The sequence below is a fragment of the Podarcis melisellensis genome (genome assembly GCF_964234715.1).
Source record: "Podarcis melisellensis genome assembly, chromosome: W".
Lineage (NCBI taxonomy): Eukaryota > Metazoa > Chordata > Lepidosauria > Squamata > Lacertidae > Podarcis > Podarcis melisellensis.
In genome coordinates this window covers 34,320,009-34,342,431 of record NC_138535.1, presented here as the reverse complement: position 1 = coordinate 34,342,431, position 22,423 = coordinate 34,320,009, and the positions used below count along the sequence as shown (strand labels likewise).

At 50.1% G+C, this 22,423-nt stretch overlaps 1 pseudogene across 1 annotated transcript in view; it reads right to left on the bottom strand.

Moving 5' to 3' along the window:
- Positions 1-558: 558 nt before the first annotated feature.
- LOC309361247 (inositol polyphosphate 5-phosphatase OCRL-like) overlaps positions 559-22,423 on the bottom strand; it is a 65,469-nt pseudogene continuing 43,604 nt past the window's right edge. Inside the window, exons 2-14 of the transcript in view lie at positions 19,207-19,324; positions 18,930-19,124; positions 13,683-13,865; positions 12,865-12,964; positions 12,496-12,746; positions 9,061-9,114; positions 7,123-7,226; positions 5,578-5,712; positions 4,966-5,076; positions 4,335-4,500; positions 3,314-3,522; positions 2,942-2,965; positions 559-674 (exon numbers count right to left, since the gene is read on the bottom strand). The product of the transcript in view is annotated as an inositol polyphosphate 5-phosphatase OCRL-like (transcript). The remainder of the gene's footprint in view (positions 675-2,941; positions 2,966-3,313; positions 3,523-4,334; positions 4,501-4,965; positions 5,077-5,577; positions 5,713-7,122; positions 7,227-9,060; positions 9,115-12,495; positions 12,747-12,864; positions 12,965-13,682; positions 13,866-18,929; positions 19,125-19,206; positions 19,325-22,423) is intronic.

Here is a 22,423-nt window from a genome sequence, read left to right as displayed (position 1 = left end):
CAGGTGTTTAACAAACAACAAGGTGGTAAGCTGCTGACTATAGGCAGACCATCCTTTCTCAAGGGCCATTCCAAATGGGATGAGGTACATCCTGGATAGCATGAAGAACAATCCAGCCCTGGGGTGCATAACGTGAGGTCGAGGAATGCCACAATGGAGAGAAGCCCCTCACCAAGAGAGCTGGCACAAGGGCTGAGAATTGTATCCCGCCTGCTTTCCACAGTAGCATTCCTACTACCCTTCTCCTGATTTGGGGCAATGGGAGAGTCAAATCATTCCCCGCGTCTTCTAGTGGCGAGTCTCAGAGAGCCGCTTTGCTAGGGATAGACAGACAATGGTTGGGAACACTTGGGTTCTTCTGAGCCGCTCTAAGGAAGACCGTATGCTGGATGTCCCACCCGCTGCGCTCCACCAAGGTGCCACTATACTCACAGCAGGAGCTCGTAAGAGCGAGTCGGTAGCTAAGATATAAATCAATTGGGACGTTTGGAACCTGCACACCCCAAAACTGGTACTGGATTCCAGCCCACACCCATCCTTTCAATGGTACCCTCCCCCTCAGCTCACCTGGTGGCAGGCATTCTTGAAGAGGTGGTCCACCAAAAGCCAGATCTCCTTGGCTGCTCAGTGGAGTCATCACCATCCTGGGGTACGATATCCAGAAACTGCTTCTCCTGGAGGTCCAATGACAAGGGGGACTGGCATGAGAGCCTGACAGAATGTGTGCCAGTATGCATTCTTTCCTTGCTCCAGCTGGGTGGACAAGTCTTGCCCTCTGAGGCCACAACTAGGGCTGGGCGATAGGTGGCTTTCAACACGGTGATATATCACTAGCTAAACATTGCAATACACCAATATATCACGATGTCTGAAATAAGATGGAGCTATGTAGAGGCATTGGCTGGCTTCACGGTTTCCCCCGCATTGTGATTTCGGCTGCCCCCTGCAGGAGGGCAGGGGAAAGCTGAACCGGCAGAGTCCACAGGGGCTGCAGGAATCTAAAGAAGCATTGTCTGGCTTCACAGTTTCCCCCCACATGGTGTTTTTTGCATAGTACACACACACACATCATGATTCGCAATATATTGCCAGGTCAGAAATTATGAAACCAGTCTCACTATCTAGACTTCAAGCTGATTTGAAAATATATCGCCCGGCCCTAGCCACAGCAAGCATCTCAAGTGGGGAAACAAAAAACTAAAAACAGCAACAGAACATGGATGGGCCTTCATAGGTTGATGGGCTGCAGCCCCAGCCAGCATGATGAGGTGAGGGGGTCACATGTTCACCACCCCTTGTCTAGAGCACATTGCAGAGGCAGGGGTAGAAACTGAGCAACAGCTGGAGCCCCAGCCCACGACTTTGTCTGGGCAATGCAGCACACAGCAGCTGGTGAACAATGCCTCCGGCCTCCTTCCCATCTTCCTCTCCAGGAATGTTCAGGGTGGTTATTTCTATCTCAAGCTACCACATTCAAGAGAAAGAGAAAGAGAGGAGGGGGAGCAAGAGAGCTTTAGGAGCACAGCAGTGGCAAGCAGCCCATCACTGAAAGGAGTTGGCAAGGATGGAGAATTTGATCCCCTCATCCCCAGGGCAGCTGTTGATTAGGACCCAGTTCATCCCCCCTCCCCCCCCCCCCGCCAATACTCCCCGCCCCTGTCGAGAGAGAGAGAGAGAGAGAGAGAGAGAGAGAGAGAGAGAGAGAGAGAGAGAGAGAGAGTGTGTATTGGTGTGGGGAATGACACATGCTGTATCAGAGTCTTAGTGCAAGAGTAGCTGGTGCATGCTAAAGAACACAGGAGCCTTGCTGGGTTAGATCAGCATTCTGTTCCCACAATGGCCAACCACATGCCCTTGGGAGTCCATAGGGACACGGGGACAAGAGCACTCTGTCCATCATGTTCCCCAGAAACTGGTAATCAAAAGCATGTGGTTTGTGATAATAGTGGCAAGAAATAGCCCTGACCGGAGCCACTGATCAACATATCCTCCATGATTCTAAATGTCTACAGCTGTCCAAATTGACAGTCACCACGGTCTCCTTGTGGCTAGGATAATACACCCAAGTTGATCTGATTTCGAGAGGAGTGACATTTCCCTGAGCCACCCCAAAGCAGCCACTACCGCTTCCCAAATGCCAGTGCTCAGGTGGTGAGAGTAAGCCAGAGTGGCACAGCCTGTGCAGCAGTTGCTGAGCACAGAGACAAGGAGAAAACTGGCTCTTGGGGCCAGAGGGGGCTGGCGCCTGCATCATGAGACTGGGCTTTCTGCCTCCCGTGCTGCCAATCGCATGCGGACCCAGAGTCAAGCAGCGATGGCAAATTCTGGTTTCGTCTCCGTTCTCCTCTGCCGAGTTCTACAAGGGCCACGTTGAGACTAGGGGAGAGACCAAAGCAGAGAGCTAGAGCCACCACCTGGACTGGATTTGAGTCAGAAGGCAGGCAGGTGTGGGTACCTGAGAGGAAAGTCCGGTTGGTGGGGTAGTGCCTGGTTTGCCCTAAGGGACCAGCTGCCACTGCATGGAGCAGCTGCTGATCGTTGACAAGGGCAACTCCATTTACGTGCCTTCGAGGCACATGCACACTGCCGCAGAGCTGGAAGGGGCACTGGAAGGGGCAAAAATGTCGTCCCCCCCCCCAAGAGCACAAAAGCGTCAAAGCGGCATGGAAACAGCATCTCGACTCCCTCCCAGGAGCTTTGGCACCGACCTTTCAGACCTGTGGAGAGTTGGAGCAAGGAGTTTTGCAGGGAGGCTGCTGGTTTTCAAAAGGCCTTTCAAAAGGGCTTCCGGGAGTTTAGAGGGTGTTTGCAGGCTTTTCCAATGCTGCCCCCAATATACGCAATTTCATTTAAACGCACGGCACCTCGGAACGCAACCCCCGTGTAAACCTGCTTTGAGCCCGCTACAAGAACATCTAGAGGATAGCAAACCAACTGTTACCTTTTCTAGGAAGCCGTCTTCTCCCTGAGATCAGAGGAGGAAGGCAAGAGCAACAGACAACCAAGGGTGTTAATGGCACAGGCCCTGAGAAGAGTAAGAAACAGCCCGTTGGCTGAACAGTATCAGTGGCCCTGCGAAAGGGCAGGTGGGAGGACCAGAACCTGGGATGACTCAGTCAAGGCAAACAAAGGGCATGAACAGCACACAGGAAGCGGATGCACAGCTACAGAAGCTGAAGCTGAATGCAGCGGAGGACCCCCAGCCCCCACATTGCTGAGTGGAAGAGCAGCTGTTTTCCAAGCAGGCAAGCAGAGTGGGAAGGGTAGACATCCAGCACATGAACCTGCCAGGTAAATCAACCCCTTTCCCTACCAGGTCAATAAGTCTGGTGACGGGAACTCCGCCAAGCGGCTGCCTCATCCAGCACAAGGCTTCCAAGGAGGTCCCGAAGCAGCTTGGTAGGTAGCTCCCACCGATGGTGAGGAAATAGTCCTTGCCAGGGTCAAGGTGAAGGACAAAGATAGCCTCAATCTTCTCTTCCTTGCTGACGTACACATCCAGGGAAATGTCCACCGTCTCACCTAAAACGGGAGGAGGTCAGGTAGATACACTCTTGGGCACAGCCAAGTTGGCTTGTCTGTAAATTAAAAGTGAAGACGGTGAAGAATTGAACAGAAGGACACAATAGGAGGCTGCTGGATCAGGCCAACGGCCCATCTAGTACAGCATCCTGTTCTCACAGGTGTATGGGGCAAACCTTAACTTCAAGAATTAGGAGAAGAAGCGACTCAGTTCCCACCCCCACCCCACTTTCCTCTCTAGTCCTCCAAAGCAGCAGCTGCACAGAAGATGGTGACAGGATACTGGGGGGTGAGAGAAAGTGATCCTAACAAAAGAATATCAAAAGGGAAAGGATTTTTGCGCCCCCAATGTAACTTTCTTTTTTAGTTTACATTTCATTGAGTTTTTAAAGGTTTGGCTAGTTCTATATGTTCCCCAAGATATTTTTGTGCCTCCACAACATAAAAATACGATTATTTTTTTTTAAAGTAATTTTTGGACGGACTGCTCTCACTGGTTCCCTGCGATGCCAAAAGGTGTTTGGGGACCCTCCAGCATTGCTTGGCTTCAATTCATTTGTCTGTGTGTCTTTGTTTAAAGCTGGTCACACACACTTTTACACTTTGGGCTCAGCTGCTTTGACGTGTGGCCCTTGGAGGCTTGAGCATGGGGCAATGCAGCCCACAAATGTTAAGCCTCCCCTGCTCTACCAAACTCCCAAGGTTTGAGGGAGGAGGGTTGGGAAGAGGAGGGGAAAAGGAAGGCCTTCCCTAGATGAGCCTTGGGGTCCCTTTCCAACTCTACAGTTCTCTGATTCCAGAGAGAGACGCGCTGGGCTCCAAGTATCCCTCGCAGGGCTCAGCACGAAGCCATGCCTTCCAATACTGGCTGTCACTGAGCTTGGGGATAAAGGAGAAGTGGAGGGTGACCTGCCCGTTGTTTGTGATCTGGAACCTCTCCTTCTGCAGCTGCCGGAACTTCACATTCTCAAACGGAAACTGCAGAGCAAAACGGGGGGGGGGGGGAGGAAAGAGAGTGTTTGCCTTCAGCAGAGGCAAGGAAACGTGCTCCAGGGGGGAGTTTGTCCTTGGCCCCGGCCTCTCATTTAGGGGACTGCACATGCCACAGGTCCACGTGGGGCTCTCCAGATATTGCTGCACTTGCCACTGGCCATGTTGGCTGGGGATGATGGGAGTTGTAGTCCAGCATCTGGAGGGCACCACGCTGGCGACCCCTGGAGTCTTTGCCTGTGAGGAAGAGGAAGAGGCTGCCGCTCAGTGGAAGGGCATCTGCCTTGCATGCAAAGGTCCCAGGTTCTATCCCCAGCATCTTCAGGTAGGGCTGGGAGAGATCCCCCGGAAATCCTGGGGAACCGCTCAAGACTGAGCTAGATGGGCCAAGGCCTTCTTTCCCCCCTGGTCTTTTTGCAGCAAACCCTCTTTAAGGGGTTGGAGAGGATCCTATTCGTCCTTACCTCCCTCCAGGGAGGGAAGGAATTCGTTCTCCATCCTGTCCATCAACTGAACAATATCCTCAATCACTTTCCGGTACCGTCGGTCATCCACAACCTTCACCTATCGGGGGGGGGGGGGGCAGAGCACATTTGTTGGGGCTATGGACTAAAAAGGGGGGGCATGAGTTAAGAGCAGAAAGGCCTGATGCACCCCCTGTTCCCAGCCCTGAAAGAGGCAAGTACTGTAACTCTGAGAGCTTCCCCAGGATGGCAGCGGCTGTGACTTCCAGAGCCAATGGGCTGAAGCCCAATGCTCCAAGCCAAGTACCACAGAAGCTCCATTGCATGAATAGAGCCAACGGTTAAGGTATACAGTTCAGCCCATGTGGTCTGCCATGCCTGCAGGAGCAGCGTGTACTCAGAACAGTGGAGAATGTAAGCCTAGGGATTTAACAGAGCCAAAACCTGCCCACTCATTGCACCGGAAGTCATTGGCCAAGGAGGAGCTCTGTGGAAAGGGGCCTGGTTGTTGGTCAGGGCCTGCCCAGATTCGAGGAGGTGCCACATAGCAGGCAACTAAAAAGCCTGAATAGACGATAGCCCTGGCCAGGGCAGGTGTTACCCTGTGAGGAAGAGGGAGCTGGCGGGCTTGTGGTCGCTCCTTTTCAATTCCATGTGGCTTCGGTAGCTGAGCTGATTCACGCTGCCTCCTCGCCAGAGGATTGGCTCACACCATGCTGGCACACGGCACTTCCCACTGCAAGGAGACAGTTGGACTGGCTGAGGCAACACACAAGGCTCACACAGTCAAACTTTGGCTCCACACACGGCCTGTGATCTTGACCACGGTCAAGAGCTGGAGATGATGGGGCTTGGGAGTCCAACTTCTGAAGGGGCGGACCTTGCAGGTGTGCAGGCATTTTGCCTCATGGAGAGAGTTGTCAGGAAATCAAAAGCTGCCTTCTACCAGGTCAGAATGAATTTCTGACCTCCCCCAGTTTGGATTCCTACATTGCAGGGGGTTGGACGAGATGACCCTCGTGATCCCTTCCAACCCCACAATTCATTAATTAAGTCTCCTCTGGCTGGCAGCAGCTCTCTGTGGCCCAATCCTTTTTCAGGTGGAGGTGCCTTTCAACTTGAGACTCTGCATACAAAGCATATGGCACACCACCAAATGATGATCCTTCCCCAAAGCAAGGGGCCCCGTTATTCTTGTTCAGACACTATTTTTTCAGTGACCCAAAAGACCCTTTCTGGCACCTGAAATGCTGCCCAAAGGAGCCTGCCGTTTTCCGGCTTCGTCACTACATGTTCCGCCTGTCCTTTTGATTTCCCCATTACCACAGCAAGAGCAATGAAACTAGCAGGCCTAGGTGGCTTCTGACAGTTGTCAAGAACCACAAGAATATGCCACATCCTGGATGGTGAGGCTCAATGGCTACTAGCCATAATGGCCAGAGAACATACTCCACCAAGAGAAGCAGTATGGCTTGGAGGAGGGGAGCGTGCTGTTGCACCCAGGTCCTGTTTGTGGGCTCCCCGAGAGGCATCTCATTGGCCAATGTGAGAACAGGATGCTGGGCCAGATGGACCAATGGCCTGATCCAGCAGGGCTGCTCTCATGCTCTTATGCCCTGGCAGACTCATCTTGAGAGAGCACCAAGTCTCATTCCCAGACTTCCTTGACACAAACAGGATTCTCTGCTTAAACACGCCATGAAACAGGATGCTGATTATCAGGACAAATGTGGGGGAAAGGCTGCTTGTGGAAAAGGAGCCAAAACATTTCCAGAGACTTTGAGCAGGGATGGCTTGAGGAAGACAACATATCACAGCCTTGCATTTCACAACTCGCCTAGCAGCCTTTGGCAACCGGGAATTCCATGCAAGCAAAGTGAGCAGGTGAAGGAGAGCTGGATCTCTCTCTTCCTCCGTGGCTTGGTGTCCATTCTGGCTGCAGAGGAAAGGAAGTCCGTCCAGCCCTCAACTCTAGCCCTCCTCCAACAGCTTGCTTAGCAGAAAGCCATGTTTAAAATATATGTTTTACTAGCCTGCTCAGGAGGATGGAAAGGCAGGACACTACTAGCATCTCAGCAGACTAGGAAAAACAAACAAGCCTTGCAGAAGAATGATTGAGAGGACTTACTTACAAAGGCTCAACTATCAAGCAGGATCTGTTTTAGAGTCGAATTTGTACGTCGGGATGAACTTGATCTCTCCCTCTGTGAAATCAGCAAAAGCTGTCTTTTGGGTACGCTGAATGTTTAGCTAAAGCCAAAAAGAAATCGCTTATCAGCAGAGAAGCAGAAGACCCCCTGTTGCCTGACAATGGAGTCTATTAACAGCCACTGTTGTGCTGGAAGACCAAGGTGAAGTACTAGTAGGTTAAAGGTAAAGGTAAAGGGACCCCTGACCATTAGGTCCAGTCGTGACCGACTCTGGGGTTGCGGCGCTCATCTCGCGTTATTGGCCGAGGGAGCCGGCGTACAGCTTCCGGGTCATGTGGCCAGCATGACTAAGCCGCTTCTGGTGAACCAGAACAGCACACAGAAACAGCGTTTACCTTCCCGCCAGAGCGGTACCTATTGATCTACTTGCACTTGGACGTGCTTTCAAACTGCTAGGTTGGCAGGAGCAGGGACAGAGCAAGGGGAGCTCACCCCGTCGCGGGGATTCGAACCGCTGACCTTCTGATCGGCAAGCCCTAGGCTCTGTGGTTTAACCCACAGCGCCACCCGCGTCCCTACTAGTAGGTTAGCCAAGTGCAAAAAAGGGGTATACCTGCTGAGATCCTATCTTATACCCAATTCTTAAAGGTACAGGATGCTTGTGCATTTTTGCCCCATGTCATCTTAAATTACTTTGCTGCATCACACGACAGGAAAATCCTCTAACTCAGGAGTAGCAGACACGTGGCCCTCACAATGCTGCAGAACTACAATTCCCATCATCCCTGATTACTGGCCATGATGGCTGGAGCCAACAGGAACTGCAGCTCAGTAACATCCGGCAGACCACAGGTTAGCTATACCTCCAATAGACAATCTTATATGTACCAATAATCCATACAAACTGTTAACAACCACCAGAATACACCCCCGACACTAAGAGCAACTGCAAAACCACCCTTTTGCATCCTACGTTGGCTCCCAGGACGTTTCTGAGCACAATTCTCAGTGTTGGCGCCAACCTTTAAAGCCCTAAATGGCCTCAGCCCTGAAAGAGTGTCTCCATCCCCATTGTTCAGCCCAGGCATCAGGGTCCAGCACCGAGGGCCTTCTGGCCTTTTCCTCACTGTGAGAAGCGAAGTTACAGGGAACCAGGCAGAGGGCCTTCTGAGTAGTGGCACCTGCCCTGTGGGACACCCTCCCGTCAGATGTCAAGGAGATAAGTAACTATACAGCCTTTAGGGAAGTTTTTAATGTTTTATGATGGTTTTGCATATGTTGGAAGTCCCCCCCTTGCCTTCCTTGCAGCATCCTTCTCAAAGGGCTAAGGCACGACTACGCTCACAGAGTTTAAATCCACCGTAAGGTGCAGCAATCAGGCCTGTTTCAACACAAAATACCAATGCTCCTTATGCCAAGTGGGAGAAAGGTCGTCAACATGATGAACACACAAACCTTGGAGAGAAAAATGTAAAACAAAAAGCACCAGCAATTTAATTGGACTTAATGGAAGTCTCTGCTGATAAGAACATGTGAGCAACGCAGATTTTCCAGACAGATGCAAAACCTAGAGCAGGAAACCTTAGACCTTTCGATATTGCTGGACAGCAGCTATGCTGGGGCTGATGGGAGTCCAACAACATCTGGAGCGTGTGCTGAGCTAGGAAAGCCCTCTAACTGGGAAACGGCAGAGCAGTCCTACTTATTCCAAGGCAACCCTCCAACTTAATTGGGACTTGCTTCTAATTCAGGTTGCACAAACCGGCAACCTTAAAAAGCATTTGTAGAAGTCGCAGTCATCCTATGTTATAGCTACACTTTGCTCCTAACTGCCTGAAAGTGGTTTCTCTAGCCTAGGCTGGGGTATCCCAGACAAAGGAAATAAACAGGGCAATATCCTAAACCACCACATATAACACAAAGATGTCTCTCACCTGGTCGTAGGTCAGAAGTCTCTGAAGCTCATTTTTAGTGATCAGATGACAATGCTGGAAAAAAGCAAAGCAACCACAGCTACAGGCTAGCTCACGGGGTCGGGGGTCGGGGGTCGGGAGGCAGCCTGCTGCCACTTCCTGCAATATGTAGTAAGACTGATAACTAGGATTGGGCAGTATGATCATATTAGGCTAGTGCTCTGTGAACTAGACTGGCTCTTGAACTGCTTCCAGGCCCAATTCAGAGCATCCCATTTGGCCTTTCAAGTGTTTCAAGGTTTGGGGAAAGGGTACCAGAAGAAGGCCCACTTATGTTTGCACTGCCTCTCCACTGACTAGAATCCCTTTCCCAGGGAACTCCTGCTCTTTCAAGCATGGCAGGGCCTTTTCAGTCATGGCACCCGACCTTTCAGAATAATCTCCCAAAGAGGTTCACCTGGCCCCTGCTTTGATGTCCTTTCAGCAAAGACTTTTAGAATTTCCCCTGGTTCTTGAATTCATGGGCAGGGCGCTTGTGGCCCTCCAAACCCTGCTGTAGTACACAGGAACATGGGAAGCGACCTTATATTGAGGCAGACCATTGACCCATCAAGCTCAGGACGGACTACATGGACTGGCAGCAGCTTTCAGGCAGAGATCATGCCCAGCCCTAGCTGCACACACTGGTGACTGAGCCGGGAACCTTCTCCATGCAAAATGGCCGCTCTGCTTTCGCGTTACTGCCCTTAACAAACTGCAACTCCCACCCCGATCACTGGAGAAGTTGCCCACATTTGCTATAATCTCATCTAATACATCTCTGCCACTCGGTTTATGTTGCTCTCTCCTGGCTGCTCTAGTAGAAACCTTAGTGGTGCAGCTGCAGCAGCAGGGATCGCCGACACTGCACCCTCCTGGTGTTGCTGAAGTGGAACTCTCATGAGCCCGTCAGCAAGGCCAATTCTTAGCAATTATGGGAATTTTGGTCAATCAACATTTGGAGAGCACAATGCTGCCTGCCATAAAGAAGGCTGATCACCGAAGAATTGATGCTTTTGAATTCTGGTGCCGGAGGAGACTCTTGAGAGTCCCAAGGACTGCAAGAAGATCAAACCTCTCCATTCTGAAGGAAATCAGCCCTGAGTGCTCACTGGAAGGACAGATCCTGAAGCTGAGGCTCCAAGACTTTGGCCACCTCATGAGTGGCCAATGGATCCAAACTACAAGAAAGAAGATTCCACCTAAACATTAGGAAGAACTTCCTGACAGTAAGAGCTGTTCGACAGTGGAATTTGCTGCCAAGGAGTGTGGTGGAGTCTCCTTCTTTGGAGGTCTTTAAGCAGAGGCTTGACAACCATATGTCAGGAGTGCTCTGATGGTCTTTCCTGCTTGGCAGGGGGTTGGACTCGATGGCCCTTGTGGTCTCTTCCAACTCTATGATTCTATGAGAAGAGAAGACTCCCTGGAAAAGACTCTGATGGATGAATGTATTGCCAAAAATGTTATTTTTGTTTCAGTCATTGCAAATTCTGGACAAGATGGACTGTTTCAAGAAGTGGCAGAAAGACATTTCTAGATTTGTCTGGCAGGGCAAGAAGCCCAGAATAAAATTTAAAATACTAACTGACGCAAAGGAAAGAGGTGGATTTGCCCTGCCAGACCTTAAACTTTACTATGAATCAGCAGCATTCTGCTGGTTGAGAGATTGGCTGCTTCTTGAGAACACAGACATTTTGGACTTAGAAGGTTTCAACAATGTTTTTGGGTGGCATGCATATTTGTGGTACGACAAGGTTAAAGCACATAAAGCATTTAAAAACCATATTGTCAGGAAAGCATTGTTTAATGTCTGGATAAGATACAAAGACTTACTGGAAAATAAAACCCCAAGGTGGTTGTCACCAATGGAAGCAAAGGCTCAGAAAAAACTCAATATGGAGGCCAAATGGCCGCAATATTGGGAAATATTGGAACAAGAAGGAGACAAATTGAAATTGCAGAGTTTTGAGAAATTAAAAGATAAAGTGCAAGACTGGCTTCATTATTACCAAATAAGAGAGGCCTATAATTTGGACAAAAAAAATGGCTTCCAGGTGGAAAAATCAAAATTGGAAACAGAACTGTTAGATCCCAAAACTAAGATACTTTCAAGAATGTATAACTTGCTGTTAAAATGGAATACGCAGGATGAAATGGTTAAATCTGCTATGATTAAATGGGCACAAGACATTGGTCATAACATTATGTTTGCTGACTGGGAACAATTGTGGACCACCGGTATGAAATTTATGGCATGGCATGTAATGCATTGAGAGAGAATATTATGAAAATGATATACAGGTGGTACATGACACCAGTCAAGCTTGCAAAAATATATCATTTGCCCAACAATAAATGTTGGAAATGTAAAGAAAATGAAGGTACATTCTTTCACCTTTGGTGGACGTGCCCAAAGATTAAGGCCTTCTGGGAGATGATCTATAATGAAATGAAAAAGGTATTTAAATATACCTTCCTGAAGAAACCAGAGGCCTTCCTCCTGGGCATAGTCGGCCAATTGGTGCCAAAGAAGGATAGAGCTTTTTTCATGTATGCAACAACAGCAGCAAGAATACTTATTGCAAAGTATTGGAAGACACAAGATTTACCCACCCTGGAAGAGTGGCAGATGAAGGTGATGGACTATATGGAATTGGCGGAAATGACTGGCAGAATACGAGACCTGGGAGAAGAGTTGGTGGAAGAAGACTGGAAGAAATTTAAAGACTATTTGCAGAAACACTGTAAAATTAACGAATGTTAAAATGATGTTGGATTGAAAATAAGTGGCATTAGCAACAAAGTTATTAAGAATATGCAAAAATGAATTGATAATGGTTGGAAATAAAGAGTTATAATATGTTAAGATATAGAGATAAGACAATGAATGAGGGTAAGGATTTGCTGATTTGATTATGTAAAGGGGATACAAAAAGGGGAGGTGAGAGGAGGTCAAGGAAACAAGCAAATGAGTTTAAAGTTATAAAAAAACAGATTTGTTTTTATTTTTTCTTATTTTCTTTTTGTCTTTTGTCTTTTGTATGTTGTATTTTTATTTTTATTTTTTCATGTATTTTTGTACTTATGTTTTTGTAAAACTTTAATAATTATTTCTTTAAAAAAGAGAAAAGACTCTGATGTTGGGAAAGATGGAGGGCACAAGGAGAAGGGGACGACAGAGGACGAGATGGTGGGACAGTGTTCTCGAAGCTACCAGCATGAGTTTGACCAAACTGCGGGAGGCAGTGGAAGACAGGAGGGCCTGGCGTGCTCTGGTCCAGGGGGTCACGAAGAGGCGGACACGACTAAACGACTAAACAACAACAAATGCTGCCTACCCTGAGCTACACACAGGCAGGAAAGTTACAGAAACGTGACTCAATTTGCTTCTCCAGATAGCGGAGACCAGCAAGTTACATCAGCCAAGGCTCTCTCCCTCCAAGCCCTCGAAACGCACTCGTGTTTCATGATTGTCAGCTGCGGCAGACCCTGGTCAGGGGGCAGGAAGCTCATCTGGGCACCGATATCCTTGTAATCCTGGTTTCGGCGCCCGAAGTCTTCCACGTGGGCAGCAAGGTGGGAATTGACCATGCAGAAGCTGGTATTGTTGCAGACAAGCCTCACGGCCACACACCCCTTGTTACCCTGCAGGGGCGGAGCAAAGATGGCTGTTAGTGAGCAAGCAGGAAAGAGGGGGAACTGGTTGGCAGAGATTAGAAAAACAGACAGACAGACAGACAGACAGACAGAAAGATCGACGTAGGGAATTCCGCTGTCAGGGTCTACTCCCCATCTTCCCCATGATGCCTGTGGCCACTGTCTCCCTCATCACTTCCTTGATGCGGCTGAGCTGGTCCTTCCTGACAAAGATGAGCACCAGCTGCACCTAGAAGATGCAAGGTACTGGGATGTCTACCAGCTCTGTTCATTGCTTGCTGTCCTGGGCCGGCTGGATGCAGATAGGAGTGGCAGGTGGCACCAACTGGGGATCCCCCAAGGGAAGAAGGCTCAGAGCCAGGGAACTGGTGGGGGGTCGTCCGAGGGAGAAGAGGGAGCAGACTGTGAGCAAGAGGAGGTGTTGGAAACTGAAGAGGCAGGAGGGCAGGAAGATTCTGTGGCAAACAGCAGCCCAGAATCCGAGGCAGAAGTGGAGGCTGGAGGCGGGGGTCAAGAGGCAGAGATCAGGCAGGCTGCTGAAGAAGCCAGGGGGTCTCCCCATCCTGCTGCGATCAGCTCCCCTCCCTGCTGGTCTCCCAGAACACAGAGAAATTAAGAGGAGGGAGCAAAGACAGGCAAGGTGTCAGAGTCTCAGGATGCTTGGGAAGGACCAGGGGGAGGAGGAGACTTCAGAGAGTGGTGGGTGGGTAGCAACCTTCAGCCTTCACAACTACCTCACTGGGGCAAGACCTGTTGGGAAAGGTTTCTGTGATCACGAGGCCTGCACGGTTTGGGTTTCTTTGAATAAAGAATGTGGGCTTCTTTTGAATAAAACACCACTGACACCAGGTGTTTTTTCTTGCTGACCTCCTCCTCCTCCTCCTCCTCCTCACTCCAGCTCCTGACAGCTGTCTGGCTGCTGAAGAAATGGGTGGGGTTGGACTTACTTTCTTGTACTTGGATTTGGAACGCAAAGCCTTTTCCACAGCTGTCAGCCACTCTTGCTCCTTTGTCGAGTCCAAGTAGAAGAAAGCCTCTGTGCTCAGGTCCAGCTCCTGGAACCGAATGCCCAAGTGCCAAAGAGAAGGATGTGGAAGTGCAGGAATAGGACTCCAATCGGAACAGACGTGCTGGTCAAATATGCAAAGACAACAGGAGTGTGCAAGGGCAGGCAAGATCAGGACCAAGAACAAACAAGTAATACCAGCCACTTCTTCCTCAGCTTAGCTATTCGGGGCCCCAAAGGAGCTTTGCTAATGAAAGAAAAAAAGCTTTTCCCTTGTATTTTTTAAGATGTGTCAGCCAGCCTGATATCTAAGCACTATCCCAGTAGCCACAGGCAACCAGAAATTCTTTGAAGGCAAGTGAGTTGGTTGATCTCTCCATTCTTCCTTCACCTGGCAACCTGGTTTCCAGGCTGGCTTTCCGGGAGCAGAAAACCACCTCTCAGATCTGTTGTGCCAAGCTTGTTTGCTAGAAGATTACCCCGTAACACCCTTGTCCTCTTTGCAAACCTCCTAAAAGGCTAGCCTTCTGTGTTTCCATGCTGGCCATGAAGGAATGGGCATTCCCGACTCTGAAAACAGCACAGAAATACAGCCTGTCTAGTAAAGGGGTAAAAAGAGCAAGCTAAACAGCCTCTGTAAAACAGTAGCATCTGAAGCTGCTAACCACATACTGATAAACATATCATAAAAGGAGACATGAAAAACAAATGGCCACTGGGTACTACTAACAGTGGGACACGGGTGGCGCTGTGGGTTAAACCACAGAGCCTAGCACTTGCAGATCAGAAGGCCGGCGGTTCGAATCTCCGTGACGGGGTGAGCTCCCGTTGCTCGGTCCCTGCTCCTGCCAACCTAGCAGTTCAAAAGCACGTCCAAGTGCAAGTAGATCAATAGGTGCCGCTCCGGCGGGAAGGTAAACGGCATTTCCGTGTGCTGCTCTGGTTCACCAGAAGCGGCTTAGTCCTGCTGGCCACATGACCCAGAAGCTGCACACCAGCTCCCTCGGCCAGTAAAGCGAGATGAGCGCCGCAACCCCAGAGTCGGTCACGACTGGACCTAATGGTCAGGGGTCCCTTTAACTTTACCTTACTACTAACAGTACGAGGAAATAACCAAAGCAAAAACTCAAAAACTTTGTTTGAAGTAGTAAGCTTAGCATTATAAGGATGACCCACACCAAGTGTTGGGGGGGGGGTGTCACACCTCCCTTTCCTCCAGCACAGCTTTTAGGAGGAGTTCCAAAGGTTTTGCTTCAGTTTTGGATTAACTGCATCTTGTCACAATGTCTGAAGCTGCACAAACCGCTTCATTTGAACCATGGCTCCTTGAAACAAGCCCATTTCCAATCGTGGGTTTACAAAGCTGGTCAAATGAACCACCTTAGGATCTGGACACACCAAACTGTGGTTAATTTAAAATCCAAGTGGAAGCTTCCCAATAGGCTTGGGGTGGGGGAGAGGTGTGCAAACCTGGAGGAGAGGCTGCCGTCCTGCTCATAATATGAAGCCACGGTTCAGTATGTGGCACCAAGGGAAATTGCCCACCACAACTAATACTTTCAATTACCCACCCATGTGGCCTGAGTGAACAGGACAGACTTTGCCTGGCACCCAACAATAAAGCTGTCATGTAGATGTCGCTTTCTCCAGCCCCAACTCTGATACAGGTTATAATAATAATAATAATAATAATAATAATAATAATAATAATAATTTATTATTTATACCCCGCCCATCTGGCTGAGTTTCCCCAGCCACTCTGGGCGGCTCCCAATCAGTGTTAAAAACAGTACAGCATTACATATTAAAAACTTCCCTGAACAGGGCTGCCTTAAGATGTCTTCTGAACGTCAGGTAATTCTTTATCTCTTTGACATCTGATGGGAGGGCGTTCCACAGGGCGGGCGCCACTACCGAGAAGGCCCTCTGTCTGGTTCCCTGTAGCCTCACTTCTCGCAATGAGGGAACCGCCAGAAGGCCCTCGGCGCTGGATCTCAGTGTCCGGGCTGAACGATGGGGGTGGAGACGCTCCTTCAGGTATACAGGACCGAGGCCGTTTAGGGCTTTAAAGGTCAGCACCAACACTTTGAATCGTGCTCGGAAACGTACTGGGAGCCAATGCAGATCTCTCAGAATCGGTGTTATGTGGTCCCGGTGGCCACTCCCAGTCACCAGTCTAGCTGCCGCATTCTGGATTAATTGCAGTTTCCGGGTCACCTTCAAAGGTAGCCCCACGTAGAGCGCGTTGCAGTAGTCCAAGCGGGAGATAACTAGAGCATGCACCACTCTGATGAGACAGTCCGCGGGCAGGGAGGGTCTTAGCCTGCGTACCAGTTGGAGCTGGTAGACAGCTGCCCTGGACACAGAGTTAATCTGCGCCTCCATGGACAGCTGTGAGTCCAAAATGACTCCCAGGCTTCGCACCTGGTCCTTCAGGGGCACAGTTACCCCATTCAGGACCAGGGAATCCTCCACACCTGCCCGCCTCCTGTCCCCCCAAAACAGTACTTCTGTCTTGTCAGGATTCAACCTCAATCTGTTAGCCGCCATCCAACCTCCAACCGCCTCCAGGCACTCACACAGGACCTTCACCGCCTTCACTGGTTCTGATTTAAAGGAGAGGTAGAGCTGGGTGTCATCTGCATACTGATGAACACCCAGTCCAAACCCCCTGATGATCTCTCCCAGCGGCTTCATATAGATATTAAAAAGCATGGGGGAGAGGACAGAACCCTGAGGCACCCCACAAGTGAGAGCCCAGGGGTCTGAACACTCACCCCCCACCACCACCTTCTGAACACGGCCCAGGAGGAAGGAGCGGAACCACGGTATGACAGTGCCCCCAGCTCCCAGCCCCTCTAGACGGTCCAGAAGGATGTTATGGTCGATGGTGTCAAAGGCCGCTGAGAGATCCAGCAGAACTAGGAAACAGCTCTCACCTTTGTCCCTAGCCCGCCGGAGATCATCAACCAGCGCGACCAAGGCAGTTTCAGTCCCATGGTGAGGCCTGAATCCCGATTGGAAGGGATCCAAATGGTCCGTTTCCTCCAGGCGTGCTTGGAGTTGTTCAGCAACCACCCGCTCAATCACCTTGCCCAAGAATGGCAGATTTGAGACTGGGCGATAGTTGGCCATTCACCACCCCGCAGAGCCCATCGCCCAGCCCTTCCCGGCTCGCTTTTATCAGCCAGGATGGGCAAGGATCAGGGAGACAGGTGGTCGGTTTCACTCGTCCAAGCAGCCTGTCCACATCCTCGGAGGTAACAGATTGGAATTGATCCCATGTAACAGGACCAGACAGAACTCTAGCACTCTCCCGCCCTGGCCCTGCTCCCACGGTGGAGTCTAGCTCCTTCTGAATCTGAGCGATTTTATTCGCAAAAAACTTTGCAAAAGCATTGCAGGAGGTCTTGGGGTCCCTACCAGGCCCCGGTGGTACAGGTGGTTCTGATAGATTGCGAACCACCTGAAAAAGTCTCCTGCTGCTGTTTTCTGCAGATGCAATGGAGGCGGCGAAGAAGGCCCTCTTCGCCGTCGCCATTGCCACTTGGTAGGCTCGACGTTGAGCTCTAACCCGTGTCCGGTCTGATTCAGAATGAGTTTTCCGCCACTGGCGCTCTAGCCGTCTCAACGATTGTTTCATCACCCTCAGCTCCGGGGAAAACCACGGGGCTGTCCGGGCTCCATGCAATCGGAGAGGGTGCTTCGGAGCCAGACAGTCAATAGCCCTGGTTAACTCCGCATTCCAGCGTGCCACCAGGGAATCAGCTGAAAGGCCATCAACTTGGGATAAAGCATCCCCTACCACTCTCTGGAAGCCAATTGGATCCCTTAAGTGGCGGGGGCGGACCATCCGAATCGGTCCCACCTCCCTGCGTAGGGGAAGGGTTGCGGAGAAGTCCAGTTGCACCAGGAAGTGATCTGACCATGGCACTTCTTTTGTTTCGCTTTTAGTTAATGTCAGATCACCAACATCCGTAGAGGTAAACACCAAGTCTAAGGCATGTCCGTGGCTATGAGTTGGGCCAGACTTATTCAGGGACAGCCCCATGGAGGCCATGCTTTCCACGAAGTCCCGAGCGGCCCCTTGTAAGGTCGTGTCGGCATGGATGTTAAAATCCCCCAGGACAACCAAGCTAGGTGTCTCCAGGAGCATATCCGCCACGACCTGAAGCAGCTCGGGCAGGGAATCCTTGGTGCAGCGGGGAGGTCGGTACACCAGTAGGAATCCTGTACTGCCCCTATTGCCCAACTTCCAGAACATGCACTCAGAAAACTGGGTCTTCCCAATAGGACGCCTGGTGCAGACTAATGACTTCCTAAAAATCACTGCAACACCCCCCCCCCCCCGCCCACATGACCTGGGTTGCTGTGCGTAAGAGAAACCTGGTGGGCAAGCAGCGGCAAGGACAGGCCCATCTGCTTCATCCAACCAGGTCTCTGTCACACATGCCAGATCAAATCCTCCATCCACAATCAGGTCGTGGATGGCAGTGGTTTTATTCATCATTGACCTGGCATTGCACAGCAACACCTTCAGGTCATGTGGGTTTCCCTTGCTGATTACTGTATCCTTCCGGTCAGGACCAGACCTGGAGGCAGGGATAGTCCTCAAACAACGACTAAACCTGCCTCCTCGGTAATGACATGGTCTGGTCTTAGCATAATTCCTCCTCCTGCCCGTGATCACTGAGATCGGGTGTCCCAATACATCTCCCCCTGTGGAACCTGCCCCACCCAATCTATTGGCTGAGGCCCACTCCCAGGCAGCCATGACCCTTCCCCTTAAAAGGCAAAATACAAACTATATAATAATTTAACAGAATAATAATAATAATAAAACAAAACAGAACAGAACAAAACAAAACAAAGCAAGAAACAATAGCCCTGACTAAATGCTTATCCCACCCCAAGCAAAAATAAAGTAATGAAATAATATAATATTATAAAAAAACAACAACCACCATTTAAAGTGCTGCAAATTAAAAGCGATTAAAACATTTAAAACCATTGTGTCCATTGCTGCTGGTAGCTGCTCTAAACTGTAGTGGTAGTGCAGGCCCCGCCCCCTAGGCCGGATGGAGTTGGCAGGAGAGGGAGCGGTCCTCCCAACACTCACGCAAGCAGCAGCAGCAGCAGCCGTGTCCCGGAAGCCTCTCTCAGGCCTCTTATGCTGTGGTGGTTCCACTGGTCTTTGCACTTTGGCATGATCTGAGCTGAAATTCTGGGTGTTGACATATTCCTTCTCTCTCTTGGCGAGGACGTGCTGGATGAGTCCCTCTCTCTGTCCGGACTGCGGATGTGTGGAAGGCACAAAGAGCTGGCGCATAGTGTGGGTCATTGGGGTTGCTTCTTGCTCATGCTCTCCTTGTCACGGATACGCCTCAGGGAGATGAGAACACAACTCAAGTAGTCCTTCAAAGCAAGGAGGTGGGAGGGCACAGTACACCTCTAAGGCAACTTACAGCCTGCTTGGTGGCAGCGGTGGGGGTGGAGGCTCCCCATTTGCTGATTCTGCAGGTTTCTTTCCTTCTCCATGAAGTTATCCTCGAATCCCAGAATTCCCGAGAGAGGAAAAGACTTCTGAGGTTAGAGAGGCTTGTCGCCGGAAATCACCCCCCCCCCTCCATTAACACGTGTAACGCACAAGCACCACACTCACACATGCACGCAGCTCCCCTCCCTGACCCCAGAGATGTCCCTTTAGAGGGCCATCTCTTAACAGCCTTCCGTAAATAAGGAAGCGCTAGTCTGACAGCTCTTCTCTACAGCGCTCCGCATCGCCCTATCTTTATTGTGAGTAGACCGGCCGCCTGAACTTTAGGTCAAACGGCGGCCGCCTCAGCCAATCAACATTGCCGAACAGCGCCCCTTGCGGCGGCCACGCTGGTACTGCAGGCTGCAAGCGCCTTTTCCTCACCTTTTGACAGCTCTCGATACAATGTTTCCGAGTTTAATTGACCGTGACTGATGTAATCAAAATGTAGCAAGTAACTTCCGAAAGGCGAAAGTACTTTGAACTTCAAGGACAATATTCTTTATAAATTCACCAAAAATCAGCCGTACATCGGATTTTCACCGGACCACTTTTATTTTGCTACATATTACAAGGACTATCAAAGGGGGGTGACCTGATGTGGGGCAGCCATAATCCCTTGACCGAGCGGTCACGTAGTCAGCGGCCCTTCTCAGCGGACGTGACTACCTTGATAGCCATCATGATGGGCTCAGACAGAAGGCTATCAAGGACACAATAAACTGCACCCTTTAGTGTATTCCATGCGGACTCGCACAAAAGGACTCTGACCGGATTCCCCTCAGGGGGCAGGAAACTTCGCCCTTCTCTTTTGTTCTTGTAAATAACTCATATGGGGAGGGGAGAGGAGGCTCCGACCAGGTGTCAGGTCACTCAGATTACCTGTGTAGCCCCTCCTCGACTCCTCCTAATATTAATGTAATCATGATGTAAATGTGATGTAATTCTGGGGGTGTAGCATAGGGGATTAGCAACTAATAAAAGTTAGGGTCTCCCTTTGTTCGGGGCTTCCATCTTGCTTCACCTCGTGGGCGGTGGGAGTCCTGTCGCGACAGTCTTTTCTTGAATAAAGACCGAGCCTACTGGCTGCTGTTTTGCTCTGAATTGCTCTGGTCGGTGTCTTCATTTGTCCAAGAGAGCCCTCGGACTTTCCTGTAACAGGCTTCAGAACCGTTTGGGGAAGTTTCGGGAAAGGAACTTAGAAAATACTTAACTGCAGGAAAATGTTCCTGCCTCCCCACAGCACCACATTTGCCGGACAATTGCCTCTCAGCTTATGCATGTTTAGGAAGGATTGTGGAGGCAAGAGGTCCTCCCCTCAAGGCCTTTTCCTCTAAAGGAGGTAGACTGGTCTTCTCCAATCCTCTGGCCACTGCTGAGTTTTCCAAACTTGCTGGCATATTGCGTGTAGCACCTTAACAGCATCATCTTTAACAAAATTTAATAGTTCAGCTGGAATACCATCACTTCCACTGGCCTTGTTATTAGCAGTGCTTTCTAAGGCCCATTTGACTTTGCTCTCCAGGATGTCAGGCTCAAGGTCAGCAACCACACTACCTGGGGTGTATGAGACATCCATATCTTTCTGGTATAATTCCTCTGTGTATTCTTGCCACCTCTTCTTGACGTCTTCTGCTTCTGTGAGGGTCTTTCCACCTTTGTCCTTTATTATGGTACTCTTTGTATGAAATGTTCCTTTCATAGCTCCAGTTATCTTGAACAGATCTCTGGTTCTTCCCATTCTGTTGTTTTCCTCTATTTCTTTGCATTGCTCGTTTAAGAAGGCCCTCCTGTCTCTCCTTGCTATTTTTTGGAAATCTGCATTCAATTTCCTGTATCTTTCACTATCTCCCTCGCATTTTGCTTGCCTTCTCCAAGTCCACCTTTCCTTTTGAAGCAAAATGTCATTGAAATGGGGGAGAAATGCCCTGCATGAAGTCTTGGGTTTGCAATTTGGGGAGAGGGAAGACTGTCTGCGGCGCTGGGGAGCAGGCAGGCTAGCGAGGCCCCCTAGATCTAGAGGCCCATGGCTTCTGCCTACTTAGCCTATACATAAATCCGGCCCTGCCTATGTCACAGTGAGCACAGGCCCATCGATCACGTGCAAGGCATTCTGCATGTTGGGAAGGAGCCTCCTGTTCTGGGCCAGGTGGAAGAGTGACACCAGCAGAAGACTGGGTGGTGGGGTCGAAGCTGATCCCGGGGAGCACGTGAGGAGTCAAGGCTTCCCGCATGAAGGCCTCGCTTCCCCTAGAAGTCCCTGCCTCCTGGTCTGTGTTCGCTTTCTTCTTCAGGTACAGCGCCAGCATGTTCTGGATGGTGCACCTGCTTTCGGGGGAGAGCTTGTCGAACTGGTCCACACTAGAAGAATAGCCATGAGACGGGTGAGACTCCTGCAAGGCGTCCCCAAAGTCAGGGGAACATAAGCGCATTTGAAGAGCCTTGCTGGCTCAGGCCAAGGCCCATTCAGTCCGACATCCTGTTGGCATGTAGTTGGTCCACCACAATTGCAAGATTATTGCATCCTTCAGGAATGGTGTGTCCAGCTCCATCTGAGTCATCATCCAGGCACGCTGTGGAGCTGCATGGATGAGAGATGGGCATCTTCGGCCAGTCAGGGCTGAAGAGCTGGCAAGATCCCCTGTACTGAGCCGGAAAGCAAACTCTTTGGCCTCCGAGATCTCTCCCGACTCTCAGCAGCCCTCACTGTGAGCCATACTAGAGGAATGTTGTCCTGCTTTTGCTGAGCTACAACACAGGAGCGCACCCCCAGGGGGCCATGATGTGGTAACCCTGGCGAAGCATTGCAGAGCAACTGAGAAAGCAGAATGATGTTTGCGTGGACAGTCCATTAGAACGCTGCACTATTATTGCATCGATAGCACATTGCAGAATACGGCCCCCCTCCAGGCAAAAACATCCGTCTGGCGGGACAGTAGCTTTGATTTCGGAGGTTGTGGTTTTACATCTTCCTATTTATTTATTTATTTATTTATTTATTTATTTATTTAAAATTATTTATTTATTTCATAAAATTAAACGCTGAAGAAGTGAATACCAGAATAGATCAGAACTCACTCCCAAGGTAAGGGGAAGAGACATGGCTAAGATGGCAGGACAGCTTACTCTATGGTGTTAACCCCTTC